Below are 27,272 nucleotides of genomic sequence, written 5' to 3'. Positions count from 1 at the left end.
CACACAACTATAAGCAGCAGTGGATTGCGCCTATCAACTACCTATGCAACTCGGCACTGCCTGAGGAGCTGACTAGCCTGAAGATAGAAATACAAGCCTGACTTACCTCAGAGAAATACCCCAAAGGAATAGGCAGCCCCCCACATATAATGACTGTTAGCAAGATGAAAAGACAAACGTAGGAATGAAATAGATTCAGCAAAGTGAGGCCCGATATTCTAGACAGAGCGAGGATAGCAAAGAGAACTATGCAGTCTACAAAAAACCCTAAAACGAAAACCACGCAAAGGGGCAAAAAAGACCCACCGTGCCGAACTAACAGCACGGCGGTGCACCCCTTTGCTTCTCAGAGCTTCCAGCAAAAGTTAATAGCAAGCTGGACAGAAAAAACAGTAAACAAACTAGAAGCACTTATCTAGCAGAGCAGCAGGCCCAAGGAAAGATGCAGTAGCTCAGATCCAACACTGGAACATTGACAAGGAGCAAGGAAGACAGACTCAGGTGGAGCTAAATAGCAAGGCAGCCAACGAGCTCACCAAAACACCTGAGGGAGGAAGCCCAGAGACTGCAATACCACTTGTGACCACAGAAGTGAACTCAGCCACAGAATTCACAACAGTACCCCCCCTTGAGGAGGGGTCACCGAACCCTCACCAGAACCCCCAGGCCGACCAGGATGAGCCACATGAAAGGCACGAACAAGATCTGGGGCATGGACATCAGAGGCAAAAACCCAGGAATTATCTTCCTGAGCATAACCCTTCCATTTGACCAGATACTGGAGTTTCCGTCTAGAGACACGAGAATCCAAAATCTTCTCCACAATATACTCCAATTCCCCCTCCACCAAAACAGGGGCAGGAGGCTCCACAGATGGAACCATAGGTGCCACGTATCTCCTCAACAACGACCTATGGAATACATTATGTATGGAAAAGGAGTCTGGGAGGGTCAGACGAAAAGACACCGGATTGAGAATCTCAGAAATCCTATACGGACCAATAAAACGAGGTTTAAATTTAGGAGAGGAAACCTTCATAGGAATATGACGAGAAGATAACCAAACCAGATCCCCAACACGAAGTCGGGGTCCCACACGGCGTCTGCGATTAGCGAAAAGCTGAGCCTTCTCCTGGGACAAGGTCAAATTGTCCACTACCTGAGTCCAGATCTGCTGCAACCTGTCCACCACATAATCCACACCAGGACAGTCCGAAGACTCAACCTGTCCTGAAGAGAAACGAGGATGGAACCCAGAATTGCAGAAAAATGGAGAGACCAAGGTAGCCGAGCTGGCCCGATTATTAAGGGCGAACTCAGCCAACGGCAAAAATGACACCCAATCATCCTGGTCAGCGGAAACAAAACATCTCAGATATGTTTCCAAGGTCTGATTGGTTCGTTCGGTCTGGCCATTAGTCTGAGGATGGAAGGCCGAGGAAAAAGATAGGTCAATGCCCATCCTACCACAAAAGGCTCGCCAGAACCTCGAGACAAACTGGGAACCTCTGTCAGAAACAATATTCTCAGGAATGCCATGTAAACGAACCACATGCTGGAAGAACAAAGGCACCAAATCAGAGGAGGAAGGCAATTTAACCAAGGGCACCAGATGGACCATTTTAGAAAAGCGATCACAGACCACCCAAATGACCGACATTTTTTGAGAAACGGGAAGGTCAGAAATGAAATCCATCGAAATATGTGTCCAAGGCCTCTTCGGGACCGGCAAGGGCAAAAGCAACCCACTGGCACGTGAACAGCAGGGCTTAGCCCTAGCACAAATTCCACAGGACTGCACAAAAGCACGCACATCCCGTGACAGAGATGGCCACCAGAAGGATCTAGCAACCAACTCCCTGGTACCAAAGATTCCTGGATGACCGGCCAGCACCGAACAATGAAGTTCAGAGATAACTTTACTAGTCCACCTATCAGGGACGAACAGTTTCTCGGCCGGACAACGATCAGGTTTATTAGCCTGAAATTTCTGCAACACTCTCCGCAAATCAGGGGAGATGGCAGACACAATGACTCCTTCCTTGAGGATACTCGCCGGCTCAGATAACCCCGGAGAGTCGGGCACAAAACTCCTAGACAGAGCATCTGCCTTCACATTTTTAGAGCCCGGAAGGTATGAAATCACAAAATCAAAACGAGCAAAAAATAACGACCAACGGGCCTGTCTAGGATTCAAGCGCTTGGCAGACTCAAGATAAGTAAGGTTCTTATGATCAGTCAAAACCACCACGCGATGCTTAGCACCCTCAAGCCAATGACGCCACTCCTCGAATGCCCACTTCATGGCCAGCAACTCTCGGTTGCCCACATCATAATTACGCTCAGCAGCAGAAAATTTCCTGGAAAAGAAAGCACATGGTTTGAACACTGAGCAACCAGAACCTCTCTGTGACAAAACCGCCCCTGCACCAATCGCAGAAGCATCAACCTCGACCTGGAACGGAAGAGAAACATCAGGTTGACACAACACAGGGGCACAGCAAAAACGACGCTTCAACTCCTGAAAAGCTTCCACGGCAGCAGAAGACCAATTAACCAAATCAGCACCCTTCTTGGTCAAATCGGTCAATGGTCTGGCAATGCTAGAAAAATTACAGATGAAGCGACGATAAAAATTAGCAAAGCCCAGGAATTTCTGCAGACTTTTTAGAGATGTCGGCTGAGTCCAATCCTGGATGGCCTGAACCTTAACCGGATCCATCTCGATAGTAGAAGGGGAAAAGATGAACCCCAAAAATGAAACTTTCTGCACACTGAAGAGACACTTTGATCCCTTCACGAACAAGGAATTAGCACGCAGTACCTGGAAAACCATTCTGACTTGCTTCACATGAGACTCCCAATCATCTGAGAAGATCAAAATGTCATCCAAGTAAACAATCAAGAATTTATCCAGATACTCACGGAAAATGTCATGCATAAAAGACTGAAAAACAGATGGAGCATTGGCAAGTCCGAACGGCATCACCAGATACTCAAAATGACCCTCGGGCGTATTAAATGCCGTTTTCCATTCATCTCCCTGCCTGATTCTCACCAGATTATACGCACCACGAAGATCAATCTTAGTAAACCAACTAGCCCCCTTAATCCGAGCAAACAAGTCAGAAATCAATGGCAAGGGATACTGAAACTTAACAGTGATCTTATTAAGAAGGCGGTAATCAATACACGGTCTTAGCGAACCATCCTTCTTGGCTACAAAAAAGAACCCTGCTCCCAATGGTGACGACGATGGGCGAATATGTCCCTTCTCCAGGGACTCCTTCACATAACTGCGCATAGCGGTGTGTTCAGGTACGGACAAATTAAATAAACGACCCTTAGGGAATTTACTACCAGGAATCAAATCGATAGCACAATCACAATTCCTATGCGGAGGTAGGGCATCAGACTTGGACTCTTCAAATACATCCTGAAAGTCCGACAAGAACTCTGGGATGTCAGAAGGAATGGATGACGAAATAGACAAAAATGGAACATCACCATGTACTCCCTGACAACCCCAGCTGGTTACCGACATAGAGTTCCAATCCAATACTGGATTATGGGTTTGTAGCCATGGCAACCCCAACACGACCACATCATGCAAATTATGCAGTACCAAAAAGCGAATAACTTCCTGATGTGCAGGAGCCATGCACATGGTCAGCTGGGCCCAGTATTGAGGCTTATTCTTGGCCAAAGGTGTAGCATCAATTCCTCTCAACGGAATAGGACACCGCAAAGGCTCCAAGAAAAATCCACAACGTTTAGCATAATCCAAATCCATCAGATTCAGGGCAGCGCCTGAATCCACAAACACCATGACAGAATATGATGACAAAGAGCACATTAAGGTAATGGACAAAAGGAATTTGGACTGTACAGTACCAATAACGGCAGAGCTATCGAACCGCCTAGTGCGTTTAGGACAATTAGAAATAGCATGAGTAGAATCACCACAATAGAAACACAGTCTGTTCAGACGTCTGTGTTCGTGCCGTTCTACTTTAGTCATAGTCCTGTCGCACTGCATAGGCTCAGGCTTACTCTCAGACAATACCGCCAGATGGTGCACAGATTTACGCTCGCGCAAGCGACGACCGATCTGAATGGCCAAGGACATAGACTCATTCAAACCAGCAGGCATAGGAAATCCCACCATTACATCCTTAAGAGCTTCAGAGAGACCCTTTCTGAACAAAGCCGCTAGTGCAGATTCATTCCACAGAGTGAGTACTGACCATTTCCTAAATTTCTGACAATATACTTCTACATCATCCTGACCCTGGCATAAAGCCAGCAGATTTTTCTCAGCTTGATCCACTGAATTAGGCTCATCGTAAAGCAATCCCAGCGCCTGGAAAAATGCATCAACATTACTCAATGCAGAATCTCCTGGTGCAAGAGAAAACGCCCAGTCCTGTGGGTCGCCGCGCAAAAAAGAAATAATAATCAAAACCTGTTGAATAGGATTACCAGAAGAATGAGGTTTCAAGGCCAAAAATAGCTTACAATTATTTCTGAAGCTCAGGAACTTAGTTCTGTCACCAAAAAACAAATCAGGAATCGGAATTCTTGGTTCTAGCATCGATTTCTGATCAATAGTATCTTGAATCTTTTGTACATTTACAACGAGATTATCCATTGAGGAGCACAGAGCCTGAATATCCATGTCCACAGCTGTGTCCTGAAGCACTCTAATGTCTAGGGGAAAAAAAAGACTGAAGACAGAGCTAAGAAAAAAAAATGATGTCAGGATTTCTTTTTTCCCTCTATTGGGAATCATTGGTGTGGCTCCTTGTACTGTTATGGCTGGCAATCAGGCAACACAGCGTGCAGTAATCAGCGCACATACAGAGATCTGGCAATAACCAAAAACAATAGGACGAGCTCTGAGACGTGGAATCTCTGTAGACTGCAGTACCTGATCTATCCTCACACAACTATAAGCAGCAGTGGATTGCGCCTATCAACTACCTATGCAACTCGGCACTGCCTGAGGAGCTGACTAGCCTGAAGATAGAAATACAAGCCTGACTTACCTCAGAGAAATACCCCAAAGGAATAGGCAGCCCCCCACATATAATGACTGTTAGCAAGATGAAAAGACAAACGTAGGAATGAAATAGATTCAGCAAAGTGAGGCCCGATATTCTAGACAGAGCGAGGATAGCAAAGAGAACTATGCAGTCTACAAAAAACCCTAAAACGAAAACCACGCAAAGGGGCAAAAAAGACCCACCGTGCCGAACTAACAGCACGGCGGTGCACCCCTTTGCTTCTCAGAGCTTCCAGCAAAAGTTAATAGCAAGCTGGACAGAAAAAACAGTAAACAAACTAGAAGCACTTATCTAGCAGAGCAGCAGGCCCAAGGAAAGATGCAGTAGCTCAGATCCAACACTGGAACATTGACAAGGAGCAAGGAAGACAGACTCAGGTGGAGCTAAATAGCAAGGCAGCCAACGAGCTCACCAAAACACCTGAGGGAGGAAGCCCAGAGACTGCAATACCACTTGTGACCACAGAAGTGAACTCAGCCACAGAATTCACAACAGTTCCCTTCCTCCACATAGGGACTGTGATTGTGCTATTAACTTGATTCCTGCTTGTAAGTTCCCAGGCCGACTTTTCAATCTGTCTGTGCCAGAGCATGCCGCCATGCAGAGCTATGTTAAGGAATCTTTGGAGAAAGGGCATATTCGGCCGTCTTCATCACCATTGGGAGCGGGTTTCTTTTTTGTTGCTAAGAAGGATGGTTCCTTGAGACCCTGTATAGATTATCGTCTTCTTAATAAGATCATGGTCAAATTCCAATACCCCTTACCTTTGCTTTCTGATTTGTTTGCTCAGATTAAGGGGGCTAGTTGGTTTACTAAGATTGACCTCCGAGGGGCATATAATCTTGTTCGCATTAAACAGGGTGACGAATGGAAAACTGCATTTAATACGCCCGAAGGCCATTTTGAATACCTTGTGATGCCATTCGGGCTTTCTAATACTCCATCTGTGTTCCAATCCTTAATGCATGATATTTTCCGCAATTATCTTGATAAATTTATGGTTGTATATTTGGATGATATTTTGATTTTTTCCGATGATTGGGAGTCTCATGTGAAGCAGGTCAGGATGGTGTTCCAGATCCTTCGTGATAATGCTTTATTTGTGAAGGGGTCTAAGTGCCTATTCGGCATTCAGAAGGTCTCTTTATTGGGTTTTATTTTTTCTCCCTCGTCTATGGAAATGGATCCTGTTAAGGTCCAAGCTATTTATGACTGGATTCAACCCACATCTGTGAAGAGCCTTCAAAAATTTTTGGGCTTTGCTAATTTCTATCGCCGTTTCATTGCCAACTTTTCTAGTGTGGTTAAGCCCCTTACTGATTTGACGAAGAAAGGCGGTGAAAGTTGTCGCCTGCGGAACGCAATTATGATGTCGGCAATCGGGAGTTGTTGGCTTTGAAGTGGGCGTTTGAGGAGTGGCGACATTGGCTTGAGGGAGCTAAGCACCGCGTTGTGGTCTTGACTGATCATAAGAATCTGATTTACCTCGAGTCGGCCAAGCAGCTTAATCCTAGACAGGCTCGATGGTCCCCGTTTTTCTCCCGTTTTGATTTTGTGGTCTCGTATCTTCCGGGATCTAAGAATGTTAAGGCTGATGCCCTCTCTAGGAGTTTTTCGCCTGATTCTCCTGGAGTCCTTGAGCCGGTTGGCATTCTTAAGGAAGGGGTGATTCTTTCTGCCATCTCCCCTGATTTGCGGCGGGTGCTTCGGGAATTTCAGGCTGATAGGCCTGACCGCTGTCCAGTGGGGAAGCTGTTTGTTCCTGATGGATGGACAAGTAAGGTGATTTCTGAGGTTCATTGTTCAGTGTTGGCTGGTCATCCTGGGATTTTTGGTACGAGATATTTGGTTGCTAGGTTCTTTTGGTTGCCTTTCTTGTCGTGCGATGTGCGTGCTTTTGTGCAGTCCTGTAGGACTTGCACCCAGGCCAAGCCTTGCTGTTCCCGCGCTAGTGGGTTGCTTTTGCCTTTGCCGGTCCCTGAGAGGCCCTGGACGCATATTTCCATGGATTTTATTTTGGATCTTCCTGTTTCCCAGAAGATGTCTGTTATCTGGGTTGTTTGTGACCGGTTCTCTAAAATGGTCCATCTGGTACCTTTGCCTAAGTTGCCTTCCTCCTCAGATTTGGTTCCATTGTTTTTTCAGCATGTGGTTCGTTTGCATGGCATTCCAGAGAATATTGTGTCTGACAGAGGTTCTCAGTTTGTCTCTAGGTTTTGGCGGGCCTTTTGTGCTAGGATGGGCATTGATTTGTCTTTTTCTTTGGCGTTTCATCCTCAGACTAATGGCCAAACTGAGCGAACTAATCAGACCTTGGAGACCTATTTGAGATGCTTTGTGTCTGCTGATCAGGATGATTGGGTGGCTTTCTTGCCGTTGGCCGAGTTTGCCCTTAATAATCGGGCTAGTTCGGCTACTTTGGTTTCACCTTTCTTTTGTAATTTTGGTTTTCATCCTCGTTTTTCTACTGGGCAGGTTGAGCCTTCTGATTGTCCTGGTGTGGATTCTGTGGTGGACAGGCTGCAGCAGATTTGGACTCATGTGGTGGACAATTTGACGTTGTCTCAGGAAAGGGCTCAACATTTTGCTAACCACCGTTGGTGTGTTGGTGCCCGGCTTCGTGTGGGGGATTTGGTTTGGTTGTCTTCTCATCATGTTCCTATGAAGGTTTCTTCCCCTAAGTTTAAGCCTCGGTTTATTGGTCCTTATAAGATTTCTGAAATTATCAATCCGGTGTCTTTTCGTTTGGCTCTTCCAGCCTCTTTTGCCATTCATAATGTTTTCCATAGATCTTTGTTGCGGAGATATGTGGTGCCCGTTGTTCCCTCAGTTGATCCTCCTGCCCCGGTGTTGGTTGAGGGAGAGTTGGAATATGAGTTTGAGAAAATTTTGGATTCTCGTTTTTCGAGGCGGAGGCTTCAGTATCTTGTCAAGTGGAAGGGTTATGGCCAGGAGGATAATTCTTGGGTTGTTGCCTCCGATGTCCATGCCACCGATTTGGCTCGTGCTTTTCACTTGGCTCGTCCTGATCGGCCTGGGGGCTCTGGTGAGGGTTCGGTGACCCCTCCTCAAGGGGGGGTACTGTTGTGAATTCCGCTCTTGGGCTCCCTCCGGTGGTTGTAAGTGGCACTTTTGTGAGTTATGCTCTTGGGCTCCCTCCGGTGGTTTTAAGTGGAATGGCTGCTGCTTGGATTTAGCAGTCAGCAGCTGCTTCCACTGATTGTCTATTCTGCTCGGCTATTTAGCCTGGCTCTTTCCTTCAGCTTGTGCCACTTGTCTATGGTTCCTGGTTGGATTCACATCTCTTTGGATTTCCCTGTTATCCTGACCAGTTCAACAAAGCTAAGTCCTTGCTTGCTCTTTTCTGTCCACAGGTTGTGGACTTATCCGTTCTGTGCTTTCTATGTTTGTCCAGCTTGTCTGTATGAATTAATTCTGTGTAGCTGGAAGCTCTGGGAAGCAGATTTACCCTCCACACCTTTAGTCAGGTGTGGAGATTTTTGTAAACTCTGTGTGGATTTTTTGTAGTGTTTTATACTGACCGCACAGTATTCCATCCTGTCCTATCTATCTAGCTAGACTGGCCTCCTGTGCTGATCCTGGTTTCATTCTGTGTATGTCTTTTCCCTCTCCACTCACAGTCATTACTTGTGGGGGGCTATCTATCCTTTGGGGATTTTCTCTCAGGCTAGATAGTTTTCCTGTTTCTATCTTTAGGGGTAGTTAGTTCTCAGGCTGTGACGAGGTGCCTAGGGAGTGACAGGAGCATCCCACGGCTACTTCTAGTGTTGTGTTGAGCTTAGGGACTGCGATCAGTACAGGTACCACTTCCTTCAGAGCTCGTCCCATGTTGCTCCTAAACCACCAGATCATAACAAGGTGCACCCCTTGCTTTTATTATTTGTTTTCATATATCTTTTGGTATTGTTTTGTTAACTTATACATTATCACCTGATTTAAAAAAAACACATTTTTTCACTAATTTTTGTATTGGGACTTTATGGTCAGATTAGCTTTGTTTCTTCTCATGTGTACATACCGACTGTAATGTTGGAGTCTATATATATAGTCCGGTCCTTTGAGTGGTATGGGCACTTTACATAATATTCTGCAACCATATACAGGAGCTCCTCACAAAATTAGAATATCATCAAAAAGTTAATTTATTTCAGTTCTTCAATACAAAAAGTGAAACTCATTTATTATATAGAGTCATTACAAACAGAGTGATCTATTTCAAGTGTTTATTTCTGTTAATGTTGAAGATTATGGCTGCTGCATGTACCATTTTATAAGGATAAATTCCATTAAATGGGACACATAAGGTGGCGATATTGTGGATAATATGGATAATATATACTGCAAACCCACATATAAAGAATGCTCATAGACAATAAGTTACAAACAGGCAACAGTACCAACAAAATATATAATAAGAGTGCACACAATATGTGGGTAATGGACGTCCTAAATTTGGTCTACAAAGATGCCCATGCCAAAGAAAATGGCATTGTATATCATTAGTACATGTGACTAAACAGGATTTGCAAATCAGAAACCAATGCAAAAAGGTGCTGAATACGTCACCCTAACCGGTCTACTAGTGTCGCCCCCTGGTCCCATAAGCAGCGGTGCAGCAAGGATGTGGAGGAGTATAAGACCCACGCGTTCCGACACACACGGTGTCTTTCTCAAGGTGAGTGTATCAAGTGTGAGGAATCCTGTCTATTTAAGATGTCTAAATTGCATTACCAATTAAGCAGCTGCAAGAAGCGGTTTAAGCTGGTGCCACCAGCGCGTCTGGCCATGACCCGGAAATGGAATGCTGGGGTCGTGTCCTGCAATGCGCCTGCGTGTGTTATATGTTTTCCATTTGCCTGGTTCGTATGCGCTAGCGCGTTGGGAGTTCAAGTCCTTGTTAGTATGCGCTTGCGCACTGAGTACGCAAAATCTGGTCATATCATATGTTTGTTTTGCGCCTGCGCTTTGCATATTGTACCATAAAATGCCTATTCTGCCTGTATAAAGATAACTCTAAGAGCACTGCGTAAACGCTACAGCCTCTTTACACATCTTCCTTTAATTTGGGGACATTTGGCAAAGCATCTTGATATTTTGCTAACTTATAAGACTATGAGCCCAGACTGTGACTACAGGCCATGAACTCAATACATTTGACCACCATACATAATCCCATATATAGTTTTCCAATTTATAGGTATGCCGGGGGTTTGAATTTTTTGGCACGACTCCTGTGACCCAATACTCATGGTGTCTACAGTTACAGCCTGGGCTTGTAATAAGTCCATAAAAGACTTTCTGTCAGATGTGCCCAAATTAAGGGAACAGGTGCAAAGAGGCACTATGATTTGCAGAGCATTTAGAATCATCCTTATACAGGCCAAATAGGTACTCAACGGTATAATATGCAATGCGCAAGCGCAAAATTACATCTAGCACATTCTAAAGCGCAAACTCCGGGTGCCATTTATACCTAGGCCAAATGGTTATTATACTCTAAAAATAAGCAATGCACAGGCGCAAAATATACATATTCCGTATTGTGACAAAGTATGATGGTGGTCAGATGTATTGAGATGTATCTAAAATTTCCTGGTAGACAGCTGCACTGACTTGGTCTTGATAAAGCACAGTGGACCTACACCAGCAGTTGACATGGCATGCTGTGCACACCAATATAGTTAAGCTCTGTGGTAGAGCAAGGAGACACAATCTCCCTGAACTACAACTATCTGTTCTTTAGAGGGGCATATGCCCCCTAGGACGCTGGTGCCAGCACTGTATATATATATATAGGATGCCTCTAGCAGACATGCCCATATTGCATGCTGTGTGGTTGTGTCTGCTGAAGAGACATCAGGACGCATGGAGCAGAATCTTCCCTCCATAGACGAGCAGTACAGGAGACAGGATGGCTCTGTAAGTGGGAGCTCAGGCTGCAGGTGTCTGTATCTGGGTCTGAGGTGTCTGAACTGTGCAGTGAGAAGGTGGTAAGATGCTGCTCCACTCCAATTCCCAGATGGATGCTTGTCTTGTATCTATTTTTCTATGAGGCACAGTAGATTTATGGTGACTGCTTGAAATTTTAAACAGATTGGTGTCTGACAGTGCAAATTGCCCGAGCATCACCCGATCTGTATAGGACTTCAGAGCAGCTGCCACAAATCTCATCGTGCCTCAAAAAGAGAGACAGATAAGACTAATCCTTATGTGACCCCAGCTGCAGGACACCACAGATCCCCTCTATATATACAGTATGTATAGTGGGGAAAAACAATATTTAGTCAGCCACCAATTGTGTTAGTTCTCCCACTTTAAAAGGTGAGAGAGGCATGTAATTGACATCATAGAGAGACCTCAACTATGGGAGTCAAAATAAGAAAATAAATTCAGAAAATCACCTTTTCTGATTTGGCAAGATTTATTTTGTAAATTATGGTGGAAAATAAGTATTTGGTCTTCTAAAAACATGCAAGATTTCTGGCTCTCACAGACCTCTAACTTCTTCTTCAAGAGGCTCCTCTGTCCTTCAATCAATACCTGTAGTAATGGTGCCAGTATAAAAGACAGCTATCCACAACCTCAAGCAGTCACACTCCAAACTCCGCTATGGTGAAGACCAAAGAGCTGTCGAAGAACACCAGAAACAAAAATCTAGCCCTTCACCAGCCTGGGAAGACTAAATCTGCAATAGGCAAGCAGCTTGGTGTGATGAAATCAACTGTGGGAGCAATAATAAGAAAATGGAAGACATACAAGACCACTAATAGTCTCCCTCAATCTGGGGCTCCATGCAAGAGCTCACCCTGTGGGGTCAAAATGATCACAAGAATGGTGAGAAAAAATCCCAGAACCACACAGGAGGACCTAGTGAATGATATGCATAGAGCTGGGACCACTGAACAAAGGCTACCATCAGCAACACACTACGCAACCAGGGACTCAGATCCTGCAGTGCCAGACGTGTTCCCCTGCTTAAGCCAATACATGTCCAGGCCTGTCTGAAGTTTGCTAGAGAGCATTTGGATTATACAGAAGAGTATTGATAGAATGTAATATGGTTTGACCCCAAACCAAAGTAGAACAGTTTGATAGAAACAAAACATGTCGTGTTTGGAGGAGACAGAATGCTGAGTTGCATCCAAAGACCACCATACCTACTGTGAAGCATGTGGGTGGCAACATCATGCTTTGGGGCTGTCTCTCTGCAAAGGGACTAGGACAACTGATCCGTGTACATGAAAGAATGAATGGGGCCATGTATTGTGAGATTTTGAGTGCAAACCTCCTTCCATCAGCAAAGGCATTGAGGATGAATTGTGGATGGGACTTTCAGCATGACAATGATCCCAAGCACACCACCAGGGCAATGACGGAGTGGCTTCGTAAGAAGCATATGAAGGTCCTGGAGTAGCCAGTCTGCAGATCTCAACCCTATAGAAAACATTTGGAGGGAGTTGAAAGTCAGTGTTGCCCAGCGACAGTCCCAAAGTATCACTTCTCTAGGGAGACCTGCATGGAGGAATCGGCCAACATACTACCAATAGTGTGTGCCAACCTTGCAAAGACTTACAGAAAACGTTTGACCTCTGTCATTGCCAACAAAGGATATATAACAAAATATTGAGATGAACTTTTGTTAATTACCAAATACTTATTTTCCACCATAATTTACAAAATAAATCTTGCCAAATCAGACAAGGTGATTTTCTGGATTTGTTTTCTCGCTTTGAATCTCATAGTTGTGGTCTACCTATGATGTCAAATACAGGCCTCTGTCATCTTTTAAGTGAGAGAACTTGCACAATTGATGATTGACCAAATATTTTTTCCCCAATAGGAGGCTAATGGCCACGTAGTCAATGGGAGGTATGTGTTGCAGAGATTGCTGCTGCCTGCGATGGAACCTGAGGTAATTTGTCTTTAGTGCATCTGGGTCTTGGTTGTGGGTAGCTATTAGATATGGGACGGACTGGCTACCCACATACCTCACCTCTTGGTGAGGGTGCTCAATGTAACCCTTTTCCCTGCAGGACCTGCAGGTGTTTGCTGTGGATCAGTGGGTCCATGAACTCTAAGCATCTTGCGGTGGCTTAGCGGGGCCACTAAGATTCCAAACATCTGGCAGTAACTCGGAGAGGTTACAAAGTTTGCTGTGTGCTCGGAGGAGTGTGTCTGAACCTGGAGCAATCGCAGAAGGAGCTGTGCAGAGTGCCCACTGTGGGTCGGTGTGCAGAGCTGTCCAGAGGTACGCAGAGACATCTGAAGCCTTGCAGAGCAATACAGAGAGGTGTGGAGCCATGCAGAGCCATGCAGAGAGGTGCAGAGCCTTGCAGAGCAGTGCAGAGCCTGGTAGACCTCTGCGGAGCATCGCTGTCAAGAGCCATGTAGAGCCTTGCAGGGCAGTGCAGAGCCTCGCTGTGAGGTACTGTTGAAGCAAACAGACTGCCACGCACAGGCGGTGAGGGGCTGAAAAGACATGGGGAGTCCATGGCATTCATCCCAAGGAAGAATGGTTGCCCAAAAAGAAGTGGTCCCAAAAAGGGGCGGTGATCCAAATAGGGGCGGTGGCCCAAAAAGGGATGAATGGGCCGAGGGACTGTTGGTGGAATCAGTGTTCAAACAGTGCATGCTCGGGGTTATGTACTGACTTTCCATCTGACAAGATGTTGTCACAGAGCTGTTCTGTGGAAGTCAATGGAGAGGGCGTGACTGGACTTCTAGACTCAGGGAGCCCAGTGACCCTGGTGAGCGCCACACTCTCTGTCTATCTGATTCCTGGAAGGAAGATGGAAGTCCACTGCATCCACGTGGGCCCTAGGGATTATCCGGTGACCAGAGTAATCATTGAGACACCCACGACTCTTACCAGCCATGACGTACCTGTTGTCCTGGACTTGCTGCACCCTATTGTAATCGGTCAGGACTTTGAATTGTTTTGGGACTTGTGGAAGGAAAGGGGAGCATCTGATTGCTTAGAGGGGAGCTGGAATGACCTTAAGGGAGCCCCACCACAGCAGGTGGCTAAATGGATTCCTGATAATGTGATGCATAAAGAGGAGGTAGCGCCCCTTAAGGTTGATAGTCCAGAGTTAGGGGTGACAAGAAGAAAGTGTGGGTATGACCAACTCTGGGACTTAGTAGAGGTGACCAACAGTGTGACCTTTGAAAATGGGGTAGTTCCAGGAAAGTGGTCAAACACCTGTTTAAGTGGGAACTTTTTGTGCCAGGGTGACAGGGTGACTTGGTGAGTAATGGTGACTCCAATTCAGATGGTGACACAAGGAGAAAAGAGTGCATTAAGGTTGACCCGGGTACAAATGGCAAGTCTACCTCTCGTCGCCGGGGACAAGGCGGCCGCCCAAAGGCAGGTCAGGCTAAACCCTCTGAAGAAGAGACGGGGTTAGGTGCACACAAACGTAATATCCTTGATAAGGAGGTCACGTTGCCTATGACAAACCCCAGCACAGAGGTAGTCGATGACTTGGGGAAAATTGTGATGACACATTGTGATGGTGGAGATCCATCAGCAGAGAGTGCAGGTGTAGGGAAAACACACAAAGGTCAGGAGTGCAAACTGGTAGTTCTTTCACCTCTAAGGTGGTGGAAGATGACAACTGTGCCAAAACTCTGGAAGAGAAAGGAAACTGTACTGAGGCGTGTGACACGAGGCCAGTAGGGGGTGAGAATTCCAGGGAACCTGAGGCTGGGGAGATGGAGTCTGGGAACGAACACGTTGAATCTTCAGATATCCCAGCAGAGACCCTAGAGGTAGTCGAAAGTAATGTAGGGAAGGCCCAAGAGAAAGCTGAACCTGCTGATGAAGGAGCAGGTAGAACTCTGAAGCAACAGTGTGGGTGGGCAAGCTGCCCCATCTGAAAATACAATTAAAGAATGTATAGTGCGACATGTGCTAGCCAAAAGGGAACAGGATCACGAAATAGAGAGTCTTAAAGAGACCTGTTCTCTTCAACATATTCATTAATGATCTGGTAGAAGGTTTACACAGTAAAATATCGATATTTGCAGATGATACAAAACTATGTAAAGCAGTTAATACAAGAGAAGATAGTATTCTGCTACAGATGGATCTGGATAAGTTGGAAACTTGGGCTGAAAGGTGGCAGATGAGGTTTAACAATGATAAATGTAAGGTTATACACATGGGAAGAGGGAATCAATATCACCATTACACACTGAACGGGAAACCACTGGGTAAATCTGACAGGCAGAAGGACTTGGGGATCCTAGTTAATGATAAACTTACCTGGAGCAGCCAGTGCCAGGCAGCAGCTGCCAAGGCAAACAGGATCATGGGGTGCATTAAAAGAGGTCTGGATACACATGATGAGAGCATTATACTGCCTCTGTACAAATCCCTAGTTAGACCGCACATGGAGTACTGTGTCCAGTTTTGGGCACCGGTGCTCAGGAAGGATATAATGGAACTAGAGAGAGTACAAAGGAGGGCAACAAAATTAATAAAGGGGATGGGAGAACTACAATACCCAGATAGATTAGCGAAATTAGGATTATTTAGTCTAGAAAAAAGACGAATGAGGGGCGATCTAATAACCATGTATAAGTATATAAGGGGACAATACAAATATCTCGCTGAGGATCTGTTTATATCAAGGAAGGTGACGGGCACAAGGGGGCATTCTTTGCGTCTGGAGGAGAGAAGGTTTTTCCACCAACATAGAAGAGGATTCTTTACTGTTAGGGCAGTGAGAATCTGGAATTGCTTGCCTGAGGAGGTGGTGATGGCGAACTCAGTCGAGGGGTTCAAGAGAAGCCTGGATGTCTTCCTGGAGCAGAACAATATTGTATCATACAATTATTAGGTTCTGTAGAAGGACGTAGATCTGGGTATTTATTATGATGGAATATAGGCTGAACTGGATGGACAAATGTCTTTTTTCGGCCTTACTAACTATGTTACTATGTTACTATGTTAAAGAGATAGTAACAAACCATGTCAAACTAGAGAAGGTCCTGAGGCAAGCGGCTGAGCACAGAGTGGATGAGCTGGAGAAGGAAGCCTATGAGCTCAGAGGACACCTGTCAACATGTCAAACTGTGAACAAGGCCATATTAGAAGATATGGAGGTGCTCAGATAAGCATTAAGAGGACTTCTACAGGAGTGGCAGTGCCAGAGTGGTAACGAGGAGGAGCTGCAAATGCACACCTTGGTTAGAGGTCTTGAAGATTATGAAGCTCAGAGAGAGCTTTCTCTAAGAGCTGAACAAGACAATCACCCAGTCATGGCAGATGACTTGATTGAGATGTCCAAGACAAAACACATGCCGTCCATCCATGAAGAGAATGAGATCTCGCTAATCAAGTGCATTATAATGGTACCCGAGGACGTGCAAGAAGCGTGTGCCAATGAAGCAGTGCGTGAGGCATTTAGAAAGGCGGTGGAGGCATGTAGTGTGAAATGGGTGCCAGAGACTCACCAGTTAATTATATTGTCAACTAGGGAAGTTACAGTGAAGTGGGTGGCTATCCTAAGTGACAAGCACCTACACTGTCTCAGCACGAAACAGATGATCCTGTTGAGGAATAAGGAAGCCAATCAACGTTTGGAGCATGCAAGGAAAGCTCAAAGTTGGCTGGGGTTTGTGAAAGACATCATTCAAGTGCCCAAAAGTTTGGTGAGGAAATTCATTGGGAGACTTAGACAAGTAATGCCAAAAATTATGAATTAATCCGGTGTGGCGAGCGTAAAGACCTTAGCTAACGCCGAAGCCCAGGTAGCTGGTTCCATTGTCGGATCAATGGAGAGCCTTAAAAATATTAAAATACTTCCGGAATATCAGGTGATGTACCTACGAGAGGTAGAGCAGCTGAGGCGGGATAGCCTGCAGATTAAGGTACAGCTACAGGAAATGGAAAGAAGGTGGTAACCACTTCCAACCCAAGGTACAGAGAGATGCAGGGGTTCTCTAAAGACTTAAAGTATGCAATCTGAATCTAAAAGGGTTAGAAGTAGTGTCTCCTCTGTTAACTCAGTGCTGAGTAGCATAGGCAGGAGAACCTGTAACTGACATAGTGACATAGGGTCAGACTCAGACCAGACAGTGGGCTCAACTGTAAGGGAGTCTCGCAGCCGCACAAAGCAGTGGAGGCGATAAGTCACTCAGGATTTTATTTTAAGGGCACCAGACTACAAGGGGTTGAATACAAATGCACGTAACAATTTTTAGATTGACATTTTTTAAATATTTAGAAAATCATGTATCATTTCCTTTACACTTCACAAAAGATTGCTAGTCTTGGTGTATCATATACAATCCAAATAAAATACATTTAAGTTTGTGAGTGTAACGTGAAGCAAAGTGGAAATGTTCACAGGTTATAAATACTTTTTCAAGACTTTTTAAATCTGGATATCTGCATACATGCTTTTTATCAGCATCCACATCCAAGGCTCAAGAATCCTTGAATTGACTGGATGCAGACAAATGGTTCTGATGCATCTTGATAGAACAGATCTATTTAGAAAGTCAGGCTGCCTTTTTTCAATTTCAATGTCCTAGAAAGGGCATGAGTTCAAGGAAATCTGTGTTATCTTGGTAGATTACAAATATCATCTCGTTCACTTACAGTGTTCCTTGAAAAAATGTTCCATCTCCTTTTGACATCAAAGCACACACCTCTAGGTCATCAGCAGTTTCATGCAATAATCTTACTGAAGTGCATTTAGATGAAACTTGTCAAGTTGCTTCGTGGTCAACATGAAATGTATTTGTTAAAGACACTTGTTACCAGATAAAAAGTGGTCATTTTTTGCTCTTATTTAATTCCCATTGCTCGCCTGGGTATTTCTTTTTTCTTTTATTAAAATCCGCTAAATAAGAACCTTTCATTTTAGTGCACCCAATATGCTAGTTGTAATGATCTTGGCCCTAAGCTATGACAAACTTATGCTCAGTCATCCCAGGCCTGGTGGCATCCAGAACTGCCAGCCTGGTATGAAGAAGCCCGGAATTTCAGCAAATGGCAGTAAGAAGAATGGCTGAGGACTCTAGGAGGAGAAAAAGAAATTGACATAGCTGGAGTGGTGAACAGTGAGGTATTAGTTGCTTTTTTTTAGCCTTTTGCCAGCCTTCTCATGGTTTTCCAAAATGGCAGTCATGCGGAGTGAATTGCAAAAATAGAATATGTTTTTTTGTAAAATTTGAGTTCAATTCAAATCCACGCAAATAAATGTACCCAACACCAACTACTGTATAATCTGGCCATCTCCTCAAGTTTAGTACGGTACTTGGTGTATGAGTACTTATTGAAATAGTTTTCAAGTTGGTTACTCCTAAATCCTAGCTACCTATTTCTCAACATCCGGTTTAAAAGTGAAAAGGAAGAAATAGATTTTAATTAATGAAAATTTTCTTTGAGTCCAAAAGCAGCACTATTTTCTAACAATGTTGTATATCATACACATGATGCCTAAACGATAAAAGAATGTCTTCTGGCAGATTGATTTTTCTCACTGCCATTGGATTAGCTCTACTTAATTGTTAGTTGATTAGTTCTAATTATCTGACTCTTCTATCTTCTGTAGGGTAAGGAAACATTGCCAGTATAATGCCTTTAGACTTAAAGGGGTTGTCCACCACTCGGACAATCCCTTCTCAGTCCTCCTGATTCCCTCTTATAAAGTAACAATACATTATACTCACCTGTCGCTGTTCCAGTTGTGTTTTCACTAGCTCAACTGGGGATTGCGTAACATTGTTATATTATGCAATCTCTGTGGCCAATCAGCGCTGGCTTCACTCTCCCCACAAGACAAATCAAGTACATCCTTAGGTGGTAAAAGAGCAACAGCTGTCTAATTCCTCTGGTTGTACAATATGTGATATGTCCAAAGGTGGGAAGAGTGAAGCAAGCAATGTTTGACTACAGGGATCATGTGACGCAATGTTTTGAGATTTCAGGTAGCTTCAGTGCCGACAGCATTGGCATGGTGCTGACACCAGAGGTGAGTATAAATGCTGTTATTTTACAAAAGTGGATCAGGAGAATTGAAAAAAGGTTGTAAGGGCAGTGGACTACCCCTTTAAAGGACCACATTTTTGGTTACTTAAATGTATTTTTTGTCAAAGAAGGATTTAGAAAACAATGGGGGCAACCATCTTGATTTATTATTTTAGGCATGCTCTATAATCCATGAGAGGTCTTTGGGAAGGAGTGACCTTTGATCATGTCAATAGTTGATCCGATTCCCCATAGAATGTAAGTTCGCAAGGACAGGGTCCTCTCCCCTCTGTACCAGTCTGTCATTGTAAACTTGTTTACTGTAAACGATATCTATAACTCTGTATGTAACCCATTTCTCATGTACAGCACCATGGAATTAATGGTGCTATATAAATAAATAATAATAATAATAATAATAATAATAATTCCTAAGTTATCTGCCTCCTGATTTCTGATGGAGGTTTATTAATGTTTTTACTTTTGGATGACAATCATGCATGTGATGATGAGTCACTACAGGAAAATGATTTGTATAAAGCAGAAAGTGTAACCGTTTTACAAGGCTTTGTGGCCATATGAAAAATGTAGCTTTTATATATAGATTATAATATATAAAAAAATTAAACAACAGATTTTTTAAAAAACTATATTTCACATAAAAATTTGAATAAAAAAATAAATTTTTCTTTCAAGCTATGATGTCATAAAATCTGCATGAGTATTTTCTAGTATTGCGTTCAGTGCAGCAGTTTTGTCTGCAGCAAAAACTAAAGTGTTGGCAGGAAAAACAATGCATACAATGTTCAAATTTTTTATTTGTTTTTGCAAGTGTGTAATTTATGTATATTTGCATTTTTTCCCTATTCATTTTAATGGGTTAACAATTTTGAAAAAATGCTGAAAAAACTAACATACTGTAGATGCTTTGTATATACTGTAGATGCTTTGATGATTCAAATCTAAAAGGAAAAAAATAAGTAGGGATGAGCAGACCCTTGGAAGCTCGAGTTCTGGTACCCGGACAGAACTTTATTTTAATGTTCTGTTTGGGTACCAGAACTGTACCCGAACTTCAACCAGAACCTGAACCCCATTGAAAAGGGGACCTGAACTTTTGAGCTTGAAAATTTCTCTCTGTCTCTGCCACTGACTTCCCCCGGAACTCCAAACTTTGCAGCAGACTTCTGGAGAGGTCCATGCTCGGCGTTTAGCACTGGACACAAACTTTAAGAAATCTTATTCACTGCAAAACACACCAACACACCAATCTCATTCACTGTAAAAATAAAAAAAATAAAAAAAACGGCCAAACCGTATTGTGTGAATATGAGCACAATATTTTACATTCTAATATGTCATATGGCTTTGGCCCTATATCACGTTTGCTGCATAGATTTTGATAAAAGACGCAGCTTTTATTTTCTGTTATAAAGTCCATGCTTCAATTGCAATGAATGACATTTGTGAACTGCATGTACCCCCAGGGGTAGGTTGTTGGTAACGGATGACTGCGCGTGCTGTAATGCATATAATAAATTAAATACGGTACTTGGTTTCAACCTACATGTGATCTTTAAATGCTGTGGAAAGTTATACCCAAAGGGAGACTCTAACTACATCTCAAGTCCTGTGAATTGATTTTTAACTTTTTTTTCTTTACTTCTTTTATTCTGACATCGAGCAGTCAGCATTGTAGTTAACAATGTCAGTTTGCTATGTTATCACTACGCACAGTAATGCCTTTATTTTGCAAATGTTGGCATATTGATTGCCAAAGAGACGAACACTTTGAGTGCTCTTACACTTCAATTCAAGAGAGCTGCGTACAAAGTAAAGACTTGCAGTGTAAGACACTTTTGTTACCTTACAAGCTAATTTGCTACGCATTTTCACCAAATCTTGCTTAATTTCTGTTTTTACAGAATACTGAACATTTATTAAATCCCGTAAGAATAATGCTACTTCTTGCTATTGTTTTTACACCCTTGTAAGCATCATTAAACGCTACAGGGAACACGTTTACAGTATTACCAGGATCTTCTCCTTTTCAAATTCCTATTGAAGTAGTTTTGATTATTAGAATTACTTTACATTATACTTCTAGGTAATGAGTTCATTTATTGCAGAAAGCAATGGTTTGACTGAACTAGGCCATCTACACATAACTGTAAGATTTCCATGGATAATATCACTAAAAATGGAAACTGTACTGAAAAGCTAAATGAGGATTAAAATTGAAACAGGATAATTCTACTAATGCTAATAATGAAGATTCCAGTGTAGGGAATTAAAAATTAAAAAACATTTTTATAAATGTGCACTCACAATTATAATATGTTAAAATCTATTTCATACATTGAAATAGGGCTTTTTCTGCAGTATATGCATTGAACTCTGTAGGCCTCATCATGATCCCTGTCCCGGATCCAAGCTTTGCTATCCTCACCCCGTTTCGCTAGACTCTGTTGTTCTCTATGCTGTGTTTTACAGATGGAATGGCGTAATCCCATGTAAGCATCCACCCAGACCTATACACCTGTGTCTTGGTATTAATACTTATGTTGTTAGACTCTAAGTTTCTGTGTACACCTTGACATGCTCAGCTGCTATCTGCAGTTTTCTAGACGTCACTTGCCTGCCTGCGGTTTCCAGCATACTTCCTGCCTGTGATCTCTGGGATGTCTCTCATCTGCCTGCGTTTTCCAGCCTCCTAAATGCATGCCATCTTCTGGATGTCTGTCTCCTGCCTTGGCTTCCAGCATCCCACCTGCCTTTCTGCGGTTTCATGGATGTCTCCTACCTGTCTGCAGTTTCCAGCATTCCAGCTACCTGTCTGCCGTACTCTGGACATCTCTTGTCTACCTTTTTCCAGTCCCTGAACTGTCCATGTCTCTCGTGTATTACCTATCACTGCTCTACCAACCGTGGCCCATGTACCCACCTGGACCATTGGCTTGAAGGATCGACCTCACCTGGTGAGTTTAACAATTATCATCCAAAAAGCATGGGTCAGAGTCCAAAGCTTCACTGATCTAGAAGGTTTTTCACATTTAGAAAAATGGTCCCCAAATGATCTGACCCTAGGAAAAAAAAACTCAACCTACCAAGCTCCAGTGTCGGGTACCCTGTACATCACCAATCTCTTTTTTATCAATGATTCTGTTCTATTCATCAAATTATCACAATGACTATTATTTTTTTAAGTTATACCAACTCAGCAGCTGGTGACAACTACATCAGCCGAGGCACTGAGGTCGGTGATTTGCATCAGCAGTGATGTGCCTTCAGTGGAAAGTGTGCATTTTCTGTATTTGATTTTTACTACAATCAGATTGTTTCATGATCACTTTTTGAACGTGGAGAGCACCAAAACTCCATTAAGGTATTTCATAGAGAAGTCATTTGGAAATGCAGGTACATTTTCAAAGAAATTAGGACAGATTTCAGTAACAGGATTTAAACAAGAACATTTTAATAATATGACTGCCAACAGATAAAGTATGTTAAAGAATTTCAGGGCTTACCTTGAACACTGTATATAATATTCACAACCAAATGGGTAGAGAATCTACCAAAATTATATACTATAGGTGAAGCTGTAACTGTCGTTGAACAACTGGAGGCATTCCGGGGTAGGTGCCTGTTCAGGCAATACTTACCGAGTAAGCCAGCAAAGCATGTCACCAAGATATGGACACTTTGTGACAGCAAAACTTCATACATTGTAAGCGCTCAAGTGTATACAGGAAGAAACCCTGGAGAAAGAGCTGAAAAAATTAGGGCATGCGAGTTGTTCTCGATTAGACTCGTGCTAAAAGGACAAAATGTCACATTTGACAACTTTTTCGCATCCTAACAACTGGGTCAGAGGTTATGAAAAAGACAACTTTCCATGCAGGGTTCTATAAGGAAAAGCAAGCCTGAACTGCCACAAGGTATCCTTAGTAAAATAGATGTGTATAGTTCTACTTTTTACTGTACTGGAGATACAACAATTGTGTCTTACGTTCCCCCAAAAATAAATATGTAATTCTAATGAGCACAATGCACCATAGCAATGCAATGAGTAATCAAAAGGCAAAAAGCTGGACATGATCTTAGATTATAATTTGTGTTGAGCATTCCGATACCGCAAGTATCGGGTATTGGCCGATATTTGCGGTATCGGAATTCCGATCCCGAGTTCCGATATTTTTGCGATATCAGGAATCGGGATCGGGATGAATATTTATGTGTAAAATAAAGAATAAAAATAAAAAATATGAATATACTCACCCTCGGACGCGCCCTGGTTGTAACCGCTGCAACCGGCAGTCTCCGTTCCTAAGAATGAGCGAGTGAAGGACCTGCGATGACGTCGTGGCTTGTGATTGGTCACGTGAGCGGTCACATGAGCAGTCACACGACCAATCACAAGCCGCGATGTCATCGAAGGTCCTTCACCCGCTCATTCTTAGGAACGGAGGCTGCCGGTTACACTGCTAAGGTCCAGGGTCCTCCGGAGGGGTGAGTATATCCATATTTTTTATTTTTATTCTTTATTTTTTACATGAATATGGATCCCAGGGCCTGAAGGAGAGTTTCCTCTCCTTCAGACCCTGGGAACCATTCCAGGATACATTCCGATATTTGTGTCCCATTGACTTGTATTGGTATCGGGTATCGGTATCGGCCGATACAATCCGATACCGATACTTTCAAATATCGGAAGATATCACTCACCACTAGTGTTGAGCATTCCGATACCGAGATCCGATACTTTTCTGGTATCGGGTATCGGTATCGGATACATAGAGATGTGTAAAATAAAGAATTAAAATAAAAAATATTGATATATTTACCTCTCCGGCGGCCCCTGGACTCAGCGCGGGTAACCGGCAGGCTTCGCTGTTCAAAATCAGCGCTTTTAGGACCTGAGAATCACGTCCCGGCTTCTGATTGGTCGCGGGCCGCCCATGTGACCGCCACGCAACCAATCACAAGCCGCGACGTCACCGCAAGCTATTAACGCGCTCATTTTTAAAAATGAGCGCGTTAATGGCTTTCAAAGACGTAGCGGCTTGTGATTGGTCGCGGCCACGCGACCAATCACAAGCCGCGACGTCACCGCAAGCTATTAACGCGCTCATTTTTAAAAATGAGCGCGTTAATGGCTTTCAAAGACGTAGCGGCTTGTGATTGGTCGCGTGGCCGCGACCAATCACAAGCCGCTACGTCTTTGAAAGTCATTACCGCGCTCATTTTTAAAAATGAGCGCGTTAATAGCTTGCGGTGATGTCGCGGCTTGTGATTGGTCGCGACCACGCGACCAATCACAAGTCGCTATGTCTTTGAAAGCCATTAACGCGCTCATTTTTAAAAATGAGCGCGTTAATGGCTTTCAAAGACGTAGCGGCTTGTGATTGGTCGCATGGCCGCGACCAATCACAAGCCGCTACGTCTTTGAAAGTCATTACCGCGCTCATTTTTAAAAATGAGCGCGTTAATAGCTTGCGGTGACGTCGCGGCTTGTGATTGGTCGCGTGGCGGTCACATGGGCGGCCCGCGACCAATCAGAAGCCGGGACGTGATTCTCAGGTCCTAAAAGCGCTGATTTTGAACAACGAAGCCTGCCGGTTACCCGCGCTGAGTTCAGGGGCCGCCGGAGAGGTAAATATATCAATATTTTTTATTTTAATTCTTTATTTTACACATCCCTATGGATCCCAGGGCCTGAAGGAGAATTTCCTCTCCTTCAGACCCTGGGAACCATGAGAATACCATCCGATACTTGATGTCCCATTGACTTGTATTGGTATCGGATATCGGTATCGGCGATATCCGATATTTTTCGGATATCGGCCGATACTATCCGATACCGATACTTTCAAGTATCGGACGGTATCGCTCAACACTACTCACCACTAATTATAATGCAAAAAAAGGGGCAGTCAATACACTACAGGGTGGGCTATTTATATGGATACACCTAAATAAAATGGGAATGGTTGATGATGGCACATTAGTATATGGCAGGGGGAAAACTTTTCAAAATGGGTGGTGACCATGGCAGCCATTTTGAAGTCGGACATTTTGGATCCAACTTTATTTGTTTCAATTGGAAGAGGGTGATGTGACACATCAAACTTATTGAGAATTTTACAAGAAAATCAATGGTGTGCTTGGTTTTAAAGTAACTTTATTCTTTCATGAGTTATTTTCAAGTTTATGACCACTTATAAAATGTGTTCAAAATGCTGCCCATTGTATTGGATTGTCAATGCAACCCAATGCCTTAGCACCATTTGTTTTTTTTGTTTTTTTTTCCATGAATATATGTGTTTATTTTAAGTGTGGGTTTATACTTATTTTGTGATACATCTATTCAGCATACGTGATACGCGGGGCCCCCTGATGGGAGTTTATTGGTGAAGCTAATCCAACATAATGTGATATGCAATAATATATTTACTTAATATACATGCTTTTTGGTTTTATTAGTTCTGCAATGCTACCTATCAGGGGCCATGCTAACAATATGTATGTAGAGCACTTATTTTCCATTTCTTCCTTTTTGGGTGCCTTTGGATTGCTCAATGGTGCTTTTACTTTAGCACTTTTCAACATAGAATATGTTCCACATATCATGTCCCTATATGCAGGCTGCGTGATCTCTGCAGCATTAGCGCAAGTGCAATTTTCTCTACACTTTTTTTTATCACTAGTACCAGCGCATGCTCTCTTTTTACTTTGGCATTTCTGGCAGGTTTGCTTTTGCGCAGGCGTCCGCATGTACCACAGCAATGGTACACACTTCCGGACGCGATTAGAGAATCACTCACATCCTGATAGCCTCGTCACTTCAGTCCTGACACCCCGGCTTCACACCTGTATGGTCTCTAGGTTTCATTAAAGGGAACCTGTCACCTGAATTTGGCGGGACCGGTTTTCGGTCATATGGGCGGAGTTTTCGGGTGCTTGATTCACCCTTTCCTTACCTGCTGGCCGCATACTGGCCGCAATATTGGATTGAAGTTCATTCTATGTGCTCCGAAGTACACGCCTGCGCAAGGCAATCTTTATGCACTGGCGCGTGTTGGCATATTTATTTATTTATTTATTGTGCCATTTTTTTATTTTTTTTATTTTTTTATTTTGCTATTTTTAACCTAAGTGTATTTTATGTCCATGTCATTTCATATAAAAATTTTCCACTTTAATTTTTATCTTTCATTTACATTTTTAATTACATATTTTTAATTATGTCATTTATCCATAAGTTTATCGGCAGCCCATCACCCTATATACACAGATATATCCACAGGTGTGTTATAATAGGTCCTCCACATACACCCAGCAACTTTTATGGGTCTAACACCAATACTGATCATCTATTCTCCATGTCATGACTTTTCTGCATTATAGTCCACATAATTCGCCTCTTAGTCTGCCACCCATCAGCAATTAAGCTATTCAAAGCCTTATCTCAATATCCACTCATCCAATTAATCCACAGCTAAGCAGGCACAATGAAGGAATGGGGAGCTGTGGGTATATATTCAGGTGAGCAGCCGGTAATGGGGACAGCCCTGACGAAGAGAGGAGACACCTCTCGAAATGCGTTGGTTATTTCCCTAGCCGAGCCTCCATCCTCGCTCATCTGTGACGTCACATTTTAGCTCCGCTCACCTCGCGCGCCTCATCTCAACGCTGCTCACGGCCGGAGCATGCAGACAGCGGGCGCCTCCTGTGTACACCACAGGCTCCCTACCAGACAGCTTCATTTGCCAGGTAATCCTCCTCCCTGGCAACAATTCCCAAGCACCACACCTCAGCTCGGGAACATCTCTACAGCCAGACAATTACCCTGTCGGGTCCTGCATAAAAAAATTCTACCTCATCCACCACTTCGCAAGTAACTGTGCCTTCTTATTAATCATTGAGCACGCTGCATTGGGACACTCACACTTTATAACCCTCCAGTGTATTGCATACTTCATAATTTTATTTATACACCACAGAGACTCCTCACCATACCGCTAACACGGTACTGGTATCTCCCCTCATTGGCAGCACATTCTAAACGCCGCAATCCGGCACAGCTCTATTGGACTACCCAGCTAACCCTCTCTTCTACGTGCCTACAGTGTACTACACACGGCAGCACTAGTAAGTACACTTTTTTTTGCCTCAGTGTATCATATACGTCTGTTCCCATA

This window comes from Ranitomeya imitator, chromosome 1 (genome assembly GCF_032444005.1).
Source record: "Ranitomeya imitator isolate aRanImi1 chromosome 1, aRanImi1.pri, whole genome shotgun sequence".
In the NCBI taxonomy this organism is placed as follows: Eukaryota; Metazoa; Chordata; class Amphibia; order Anura; family Dendrobatidae; genus Ranitomeya; species Ranitomeya imitator.
The sequence above is the reverse complement of the archived record's forward strand: the minus strand, read 5'-3'. Positions refer to the sequence as shown.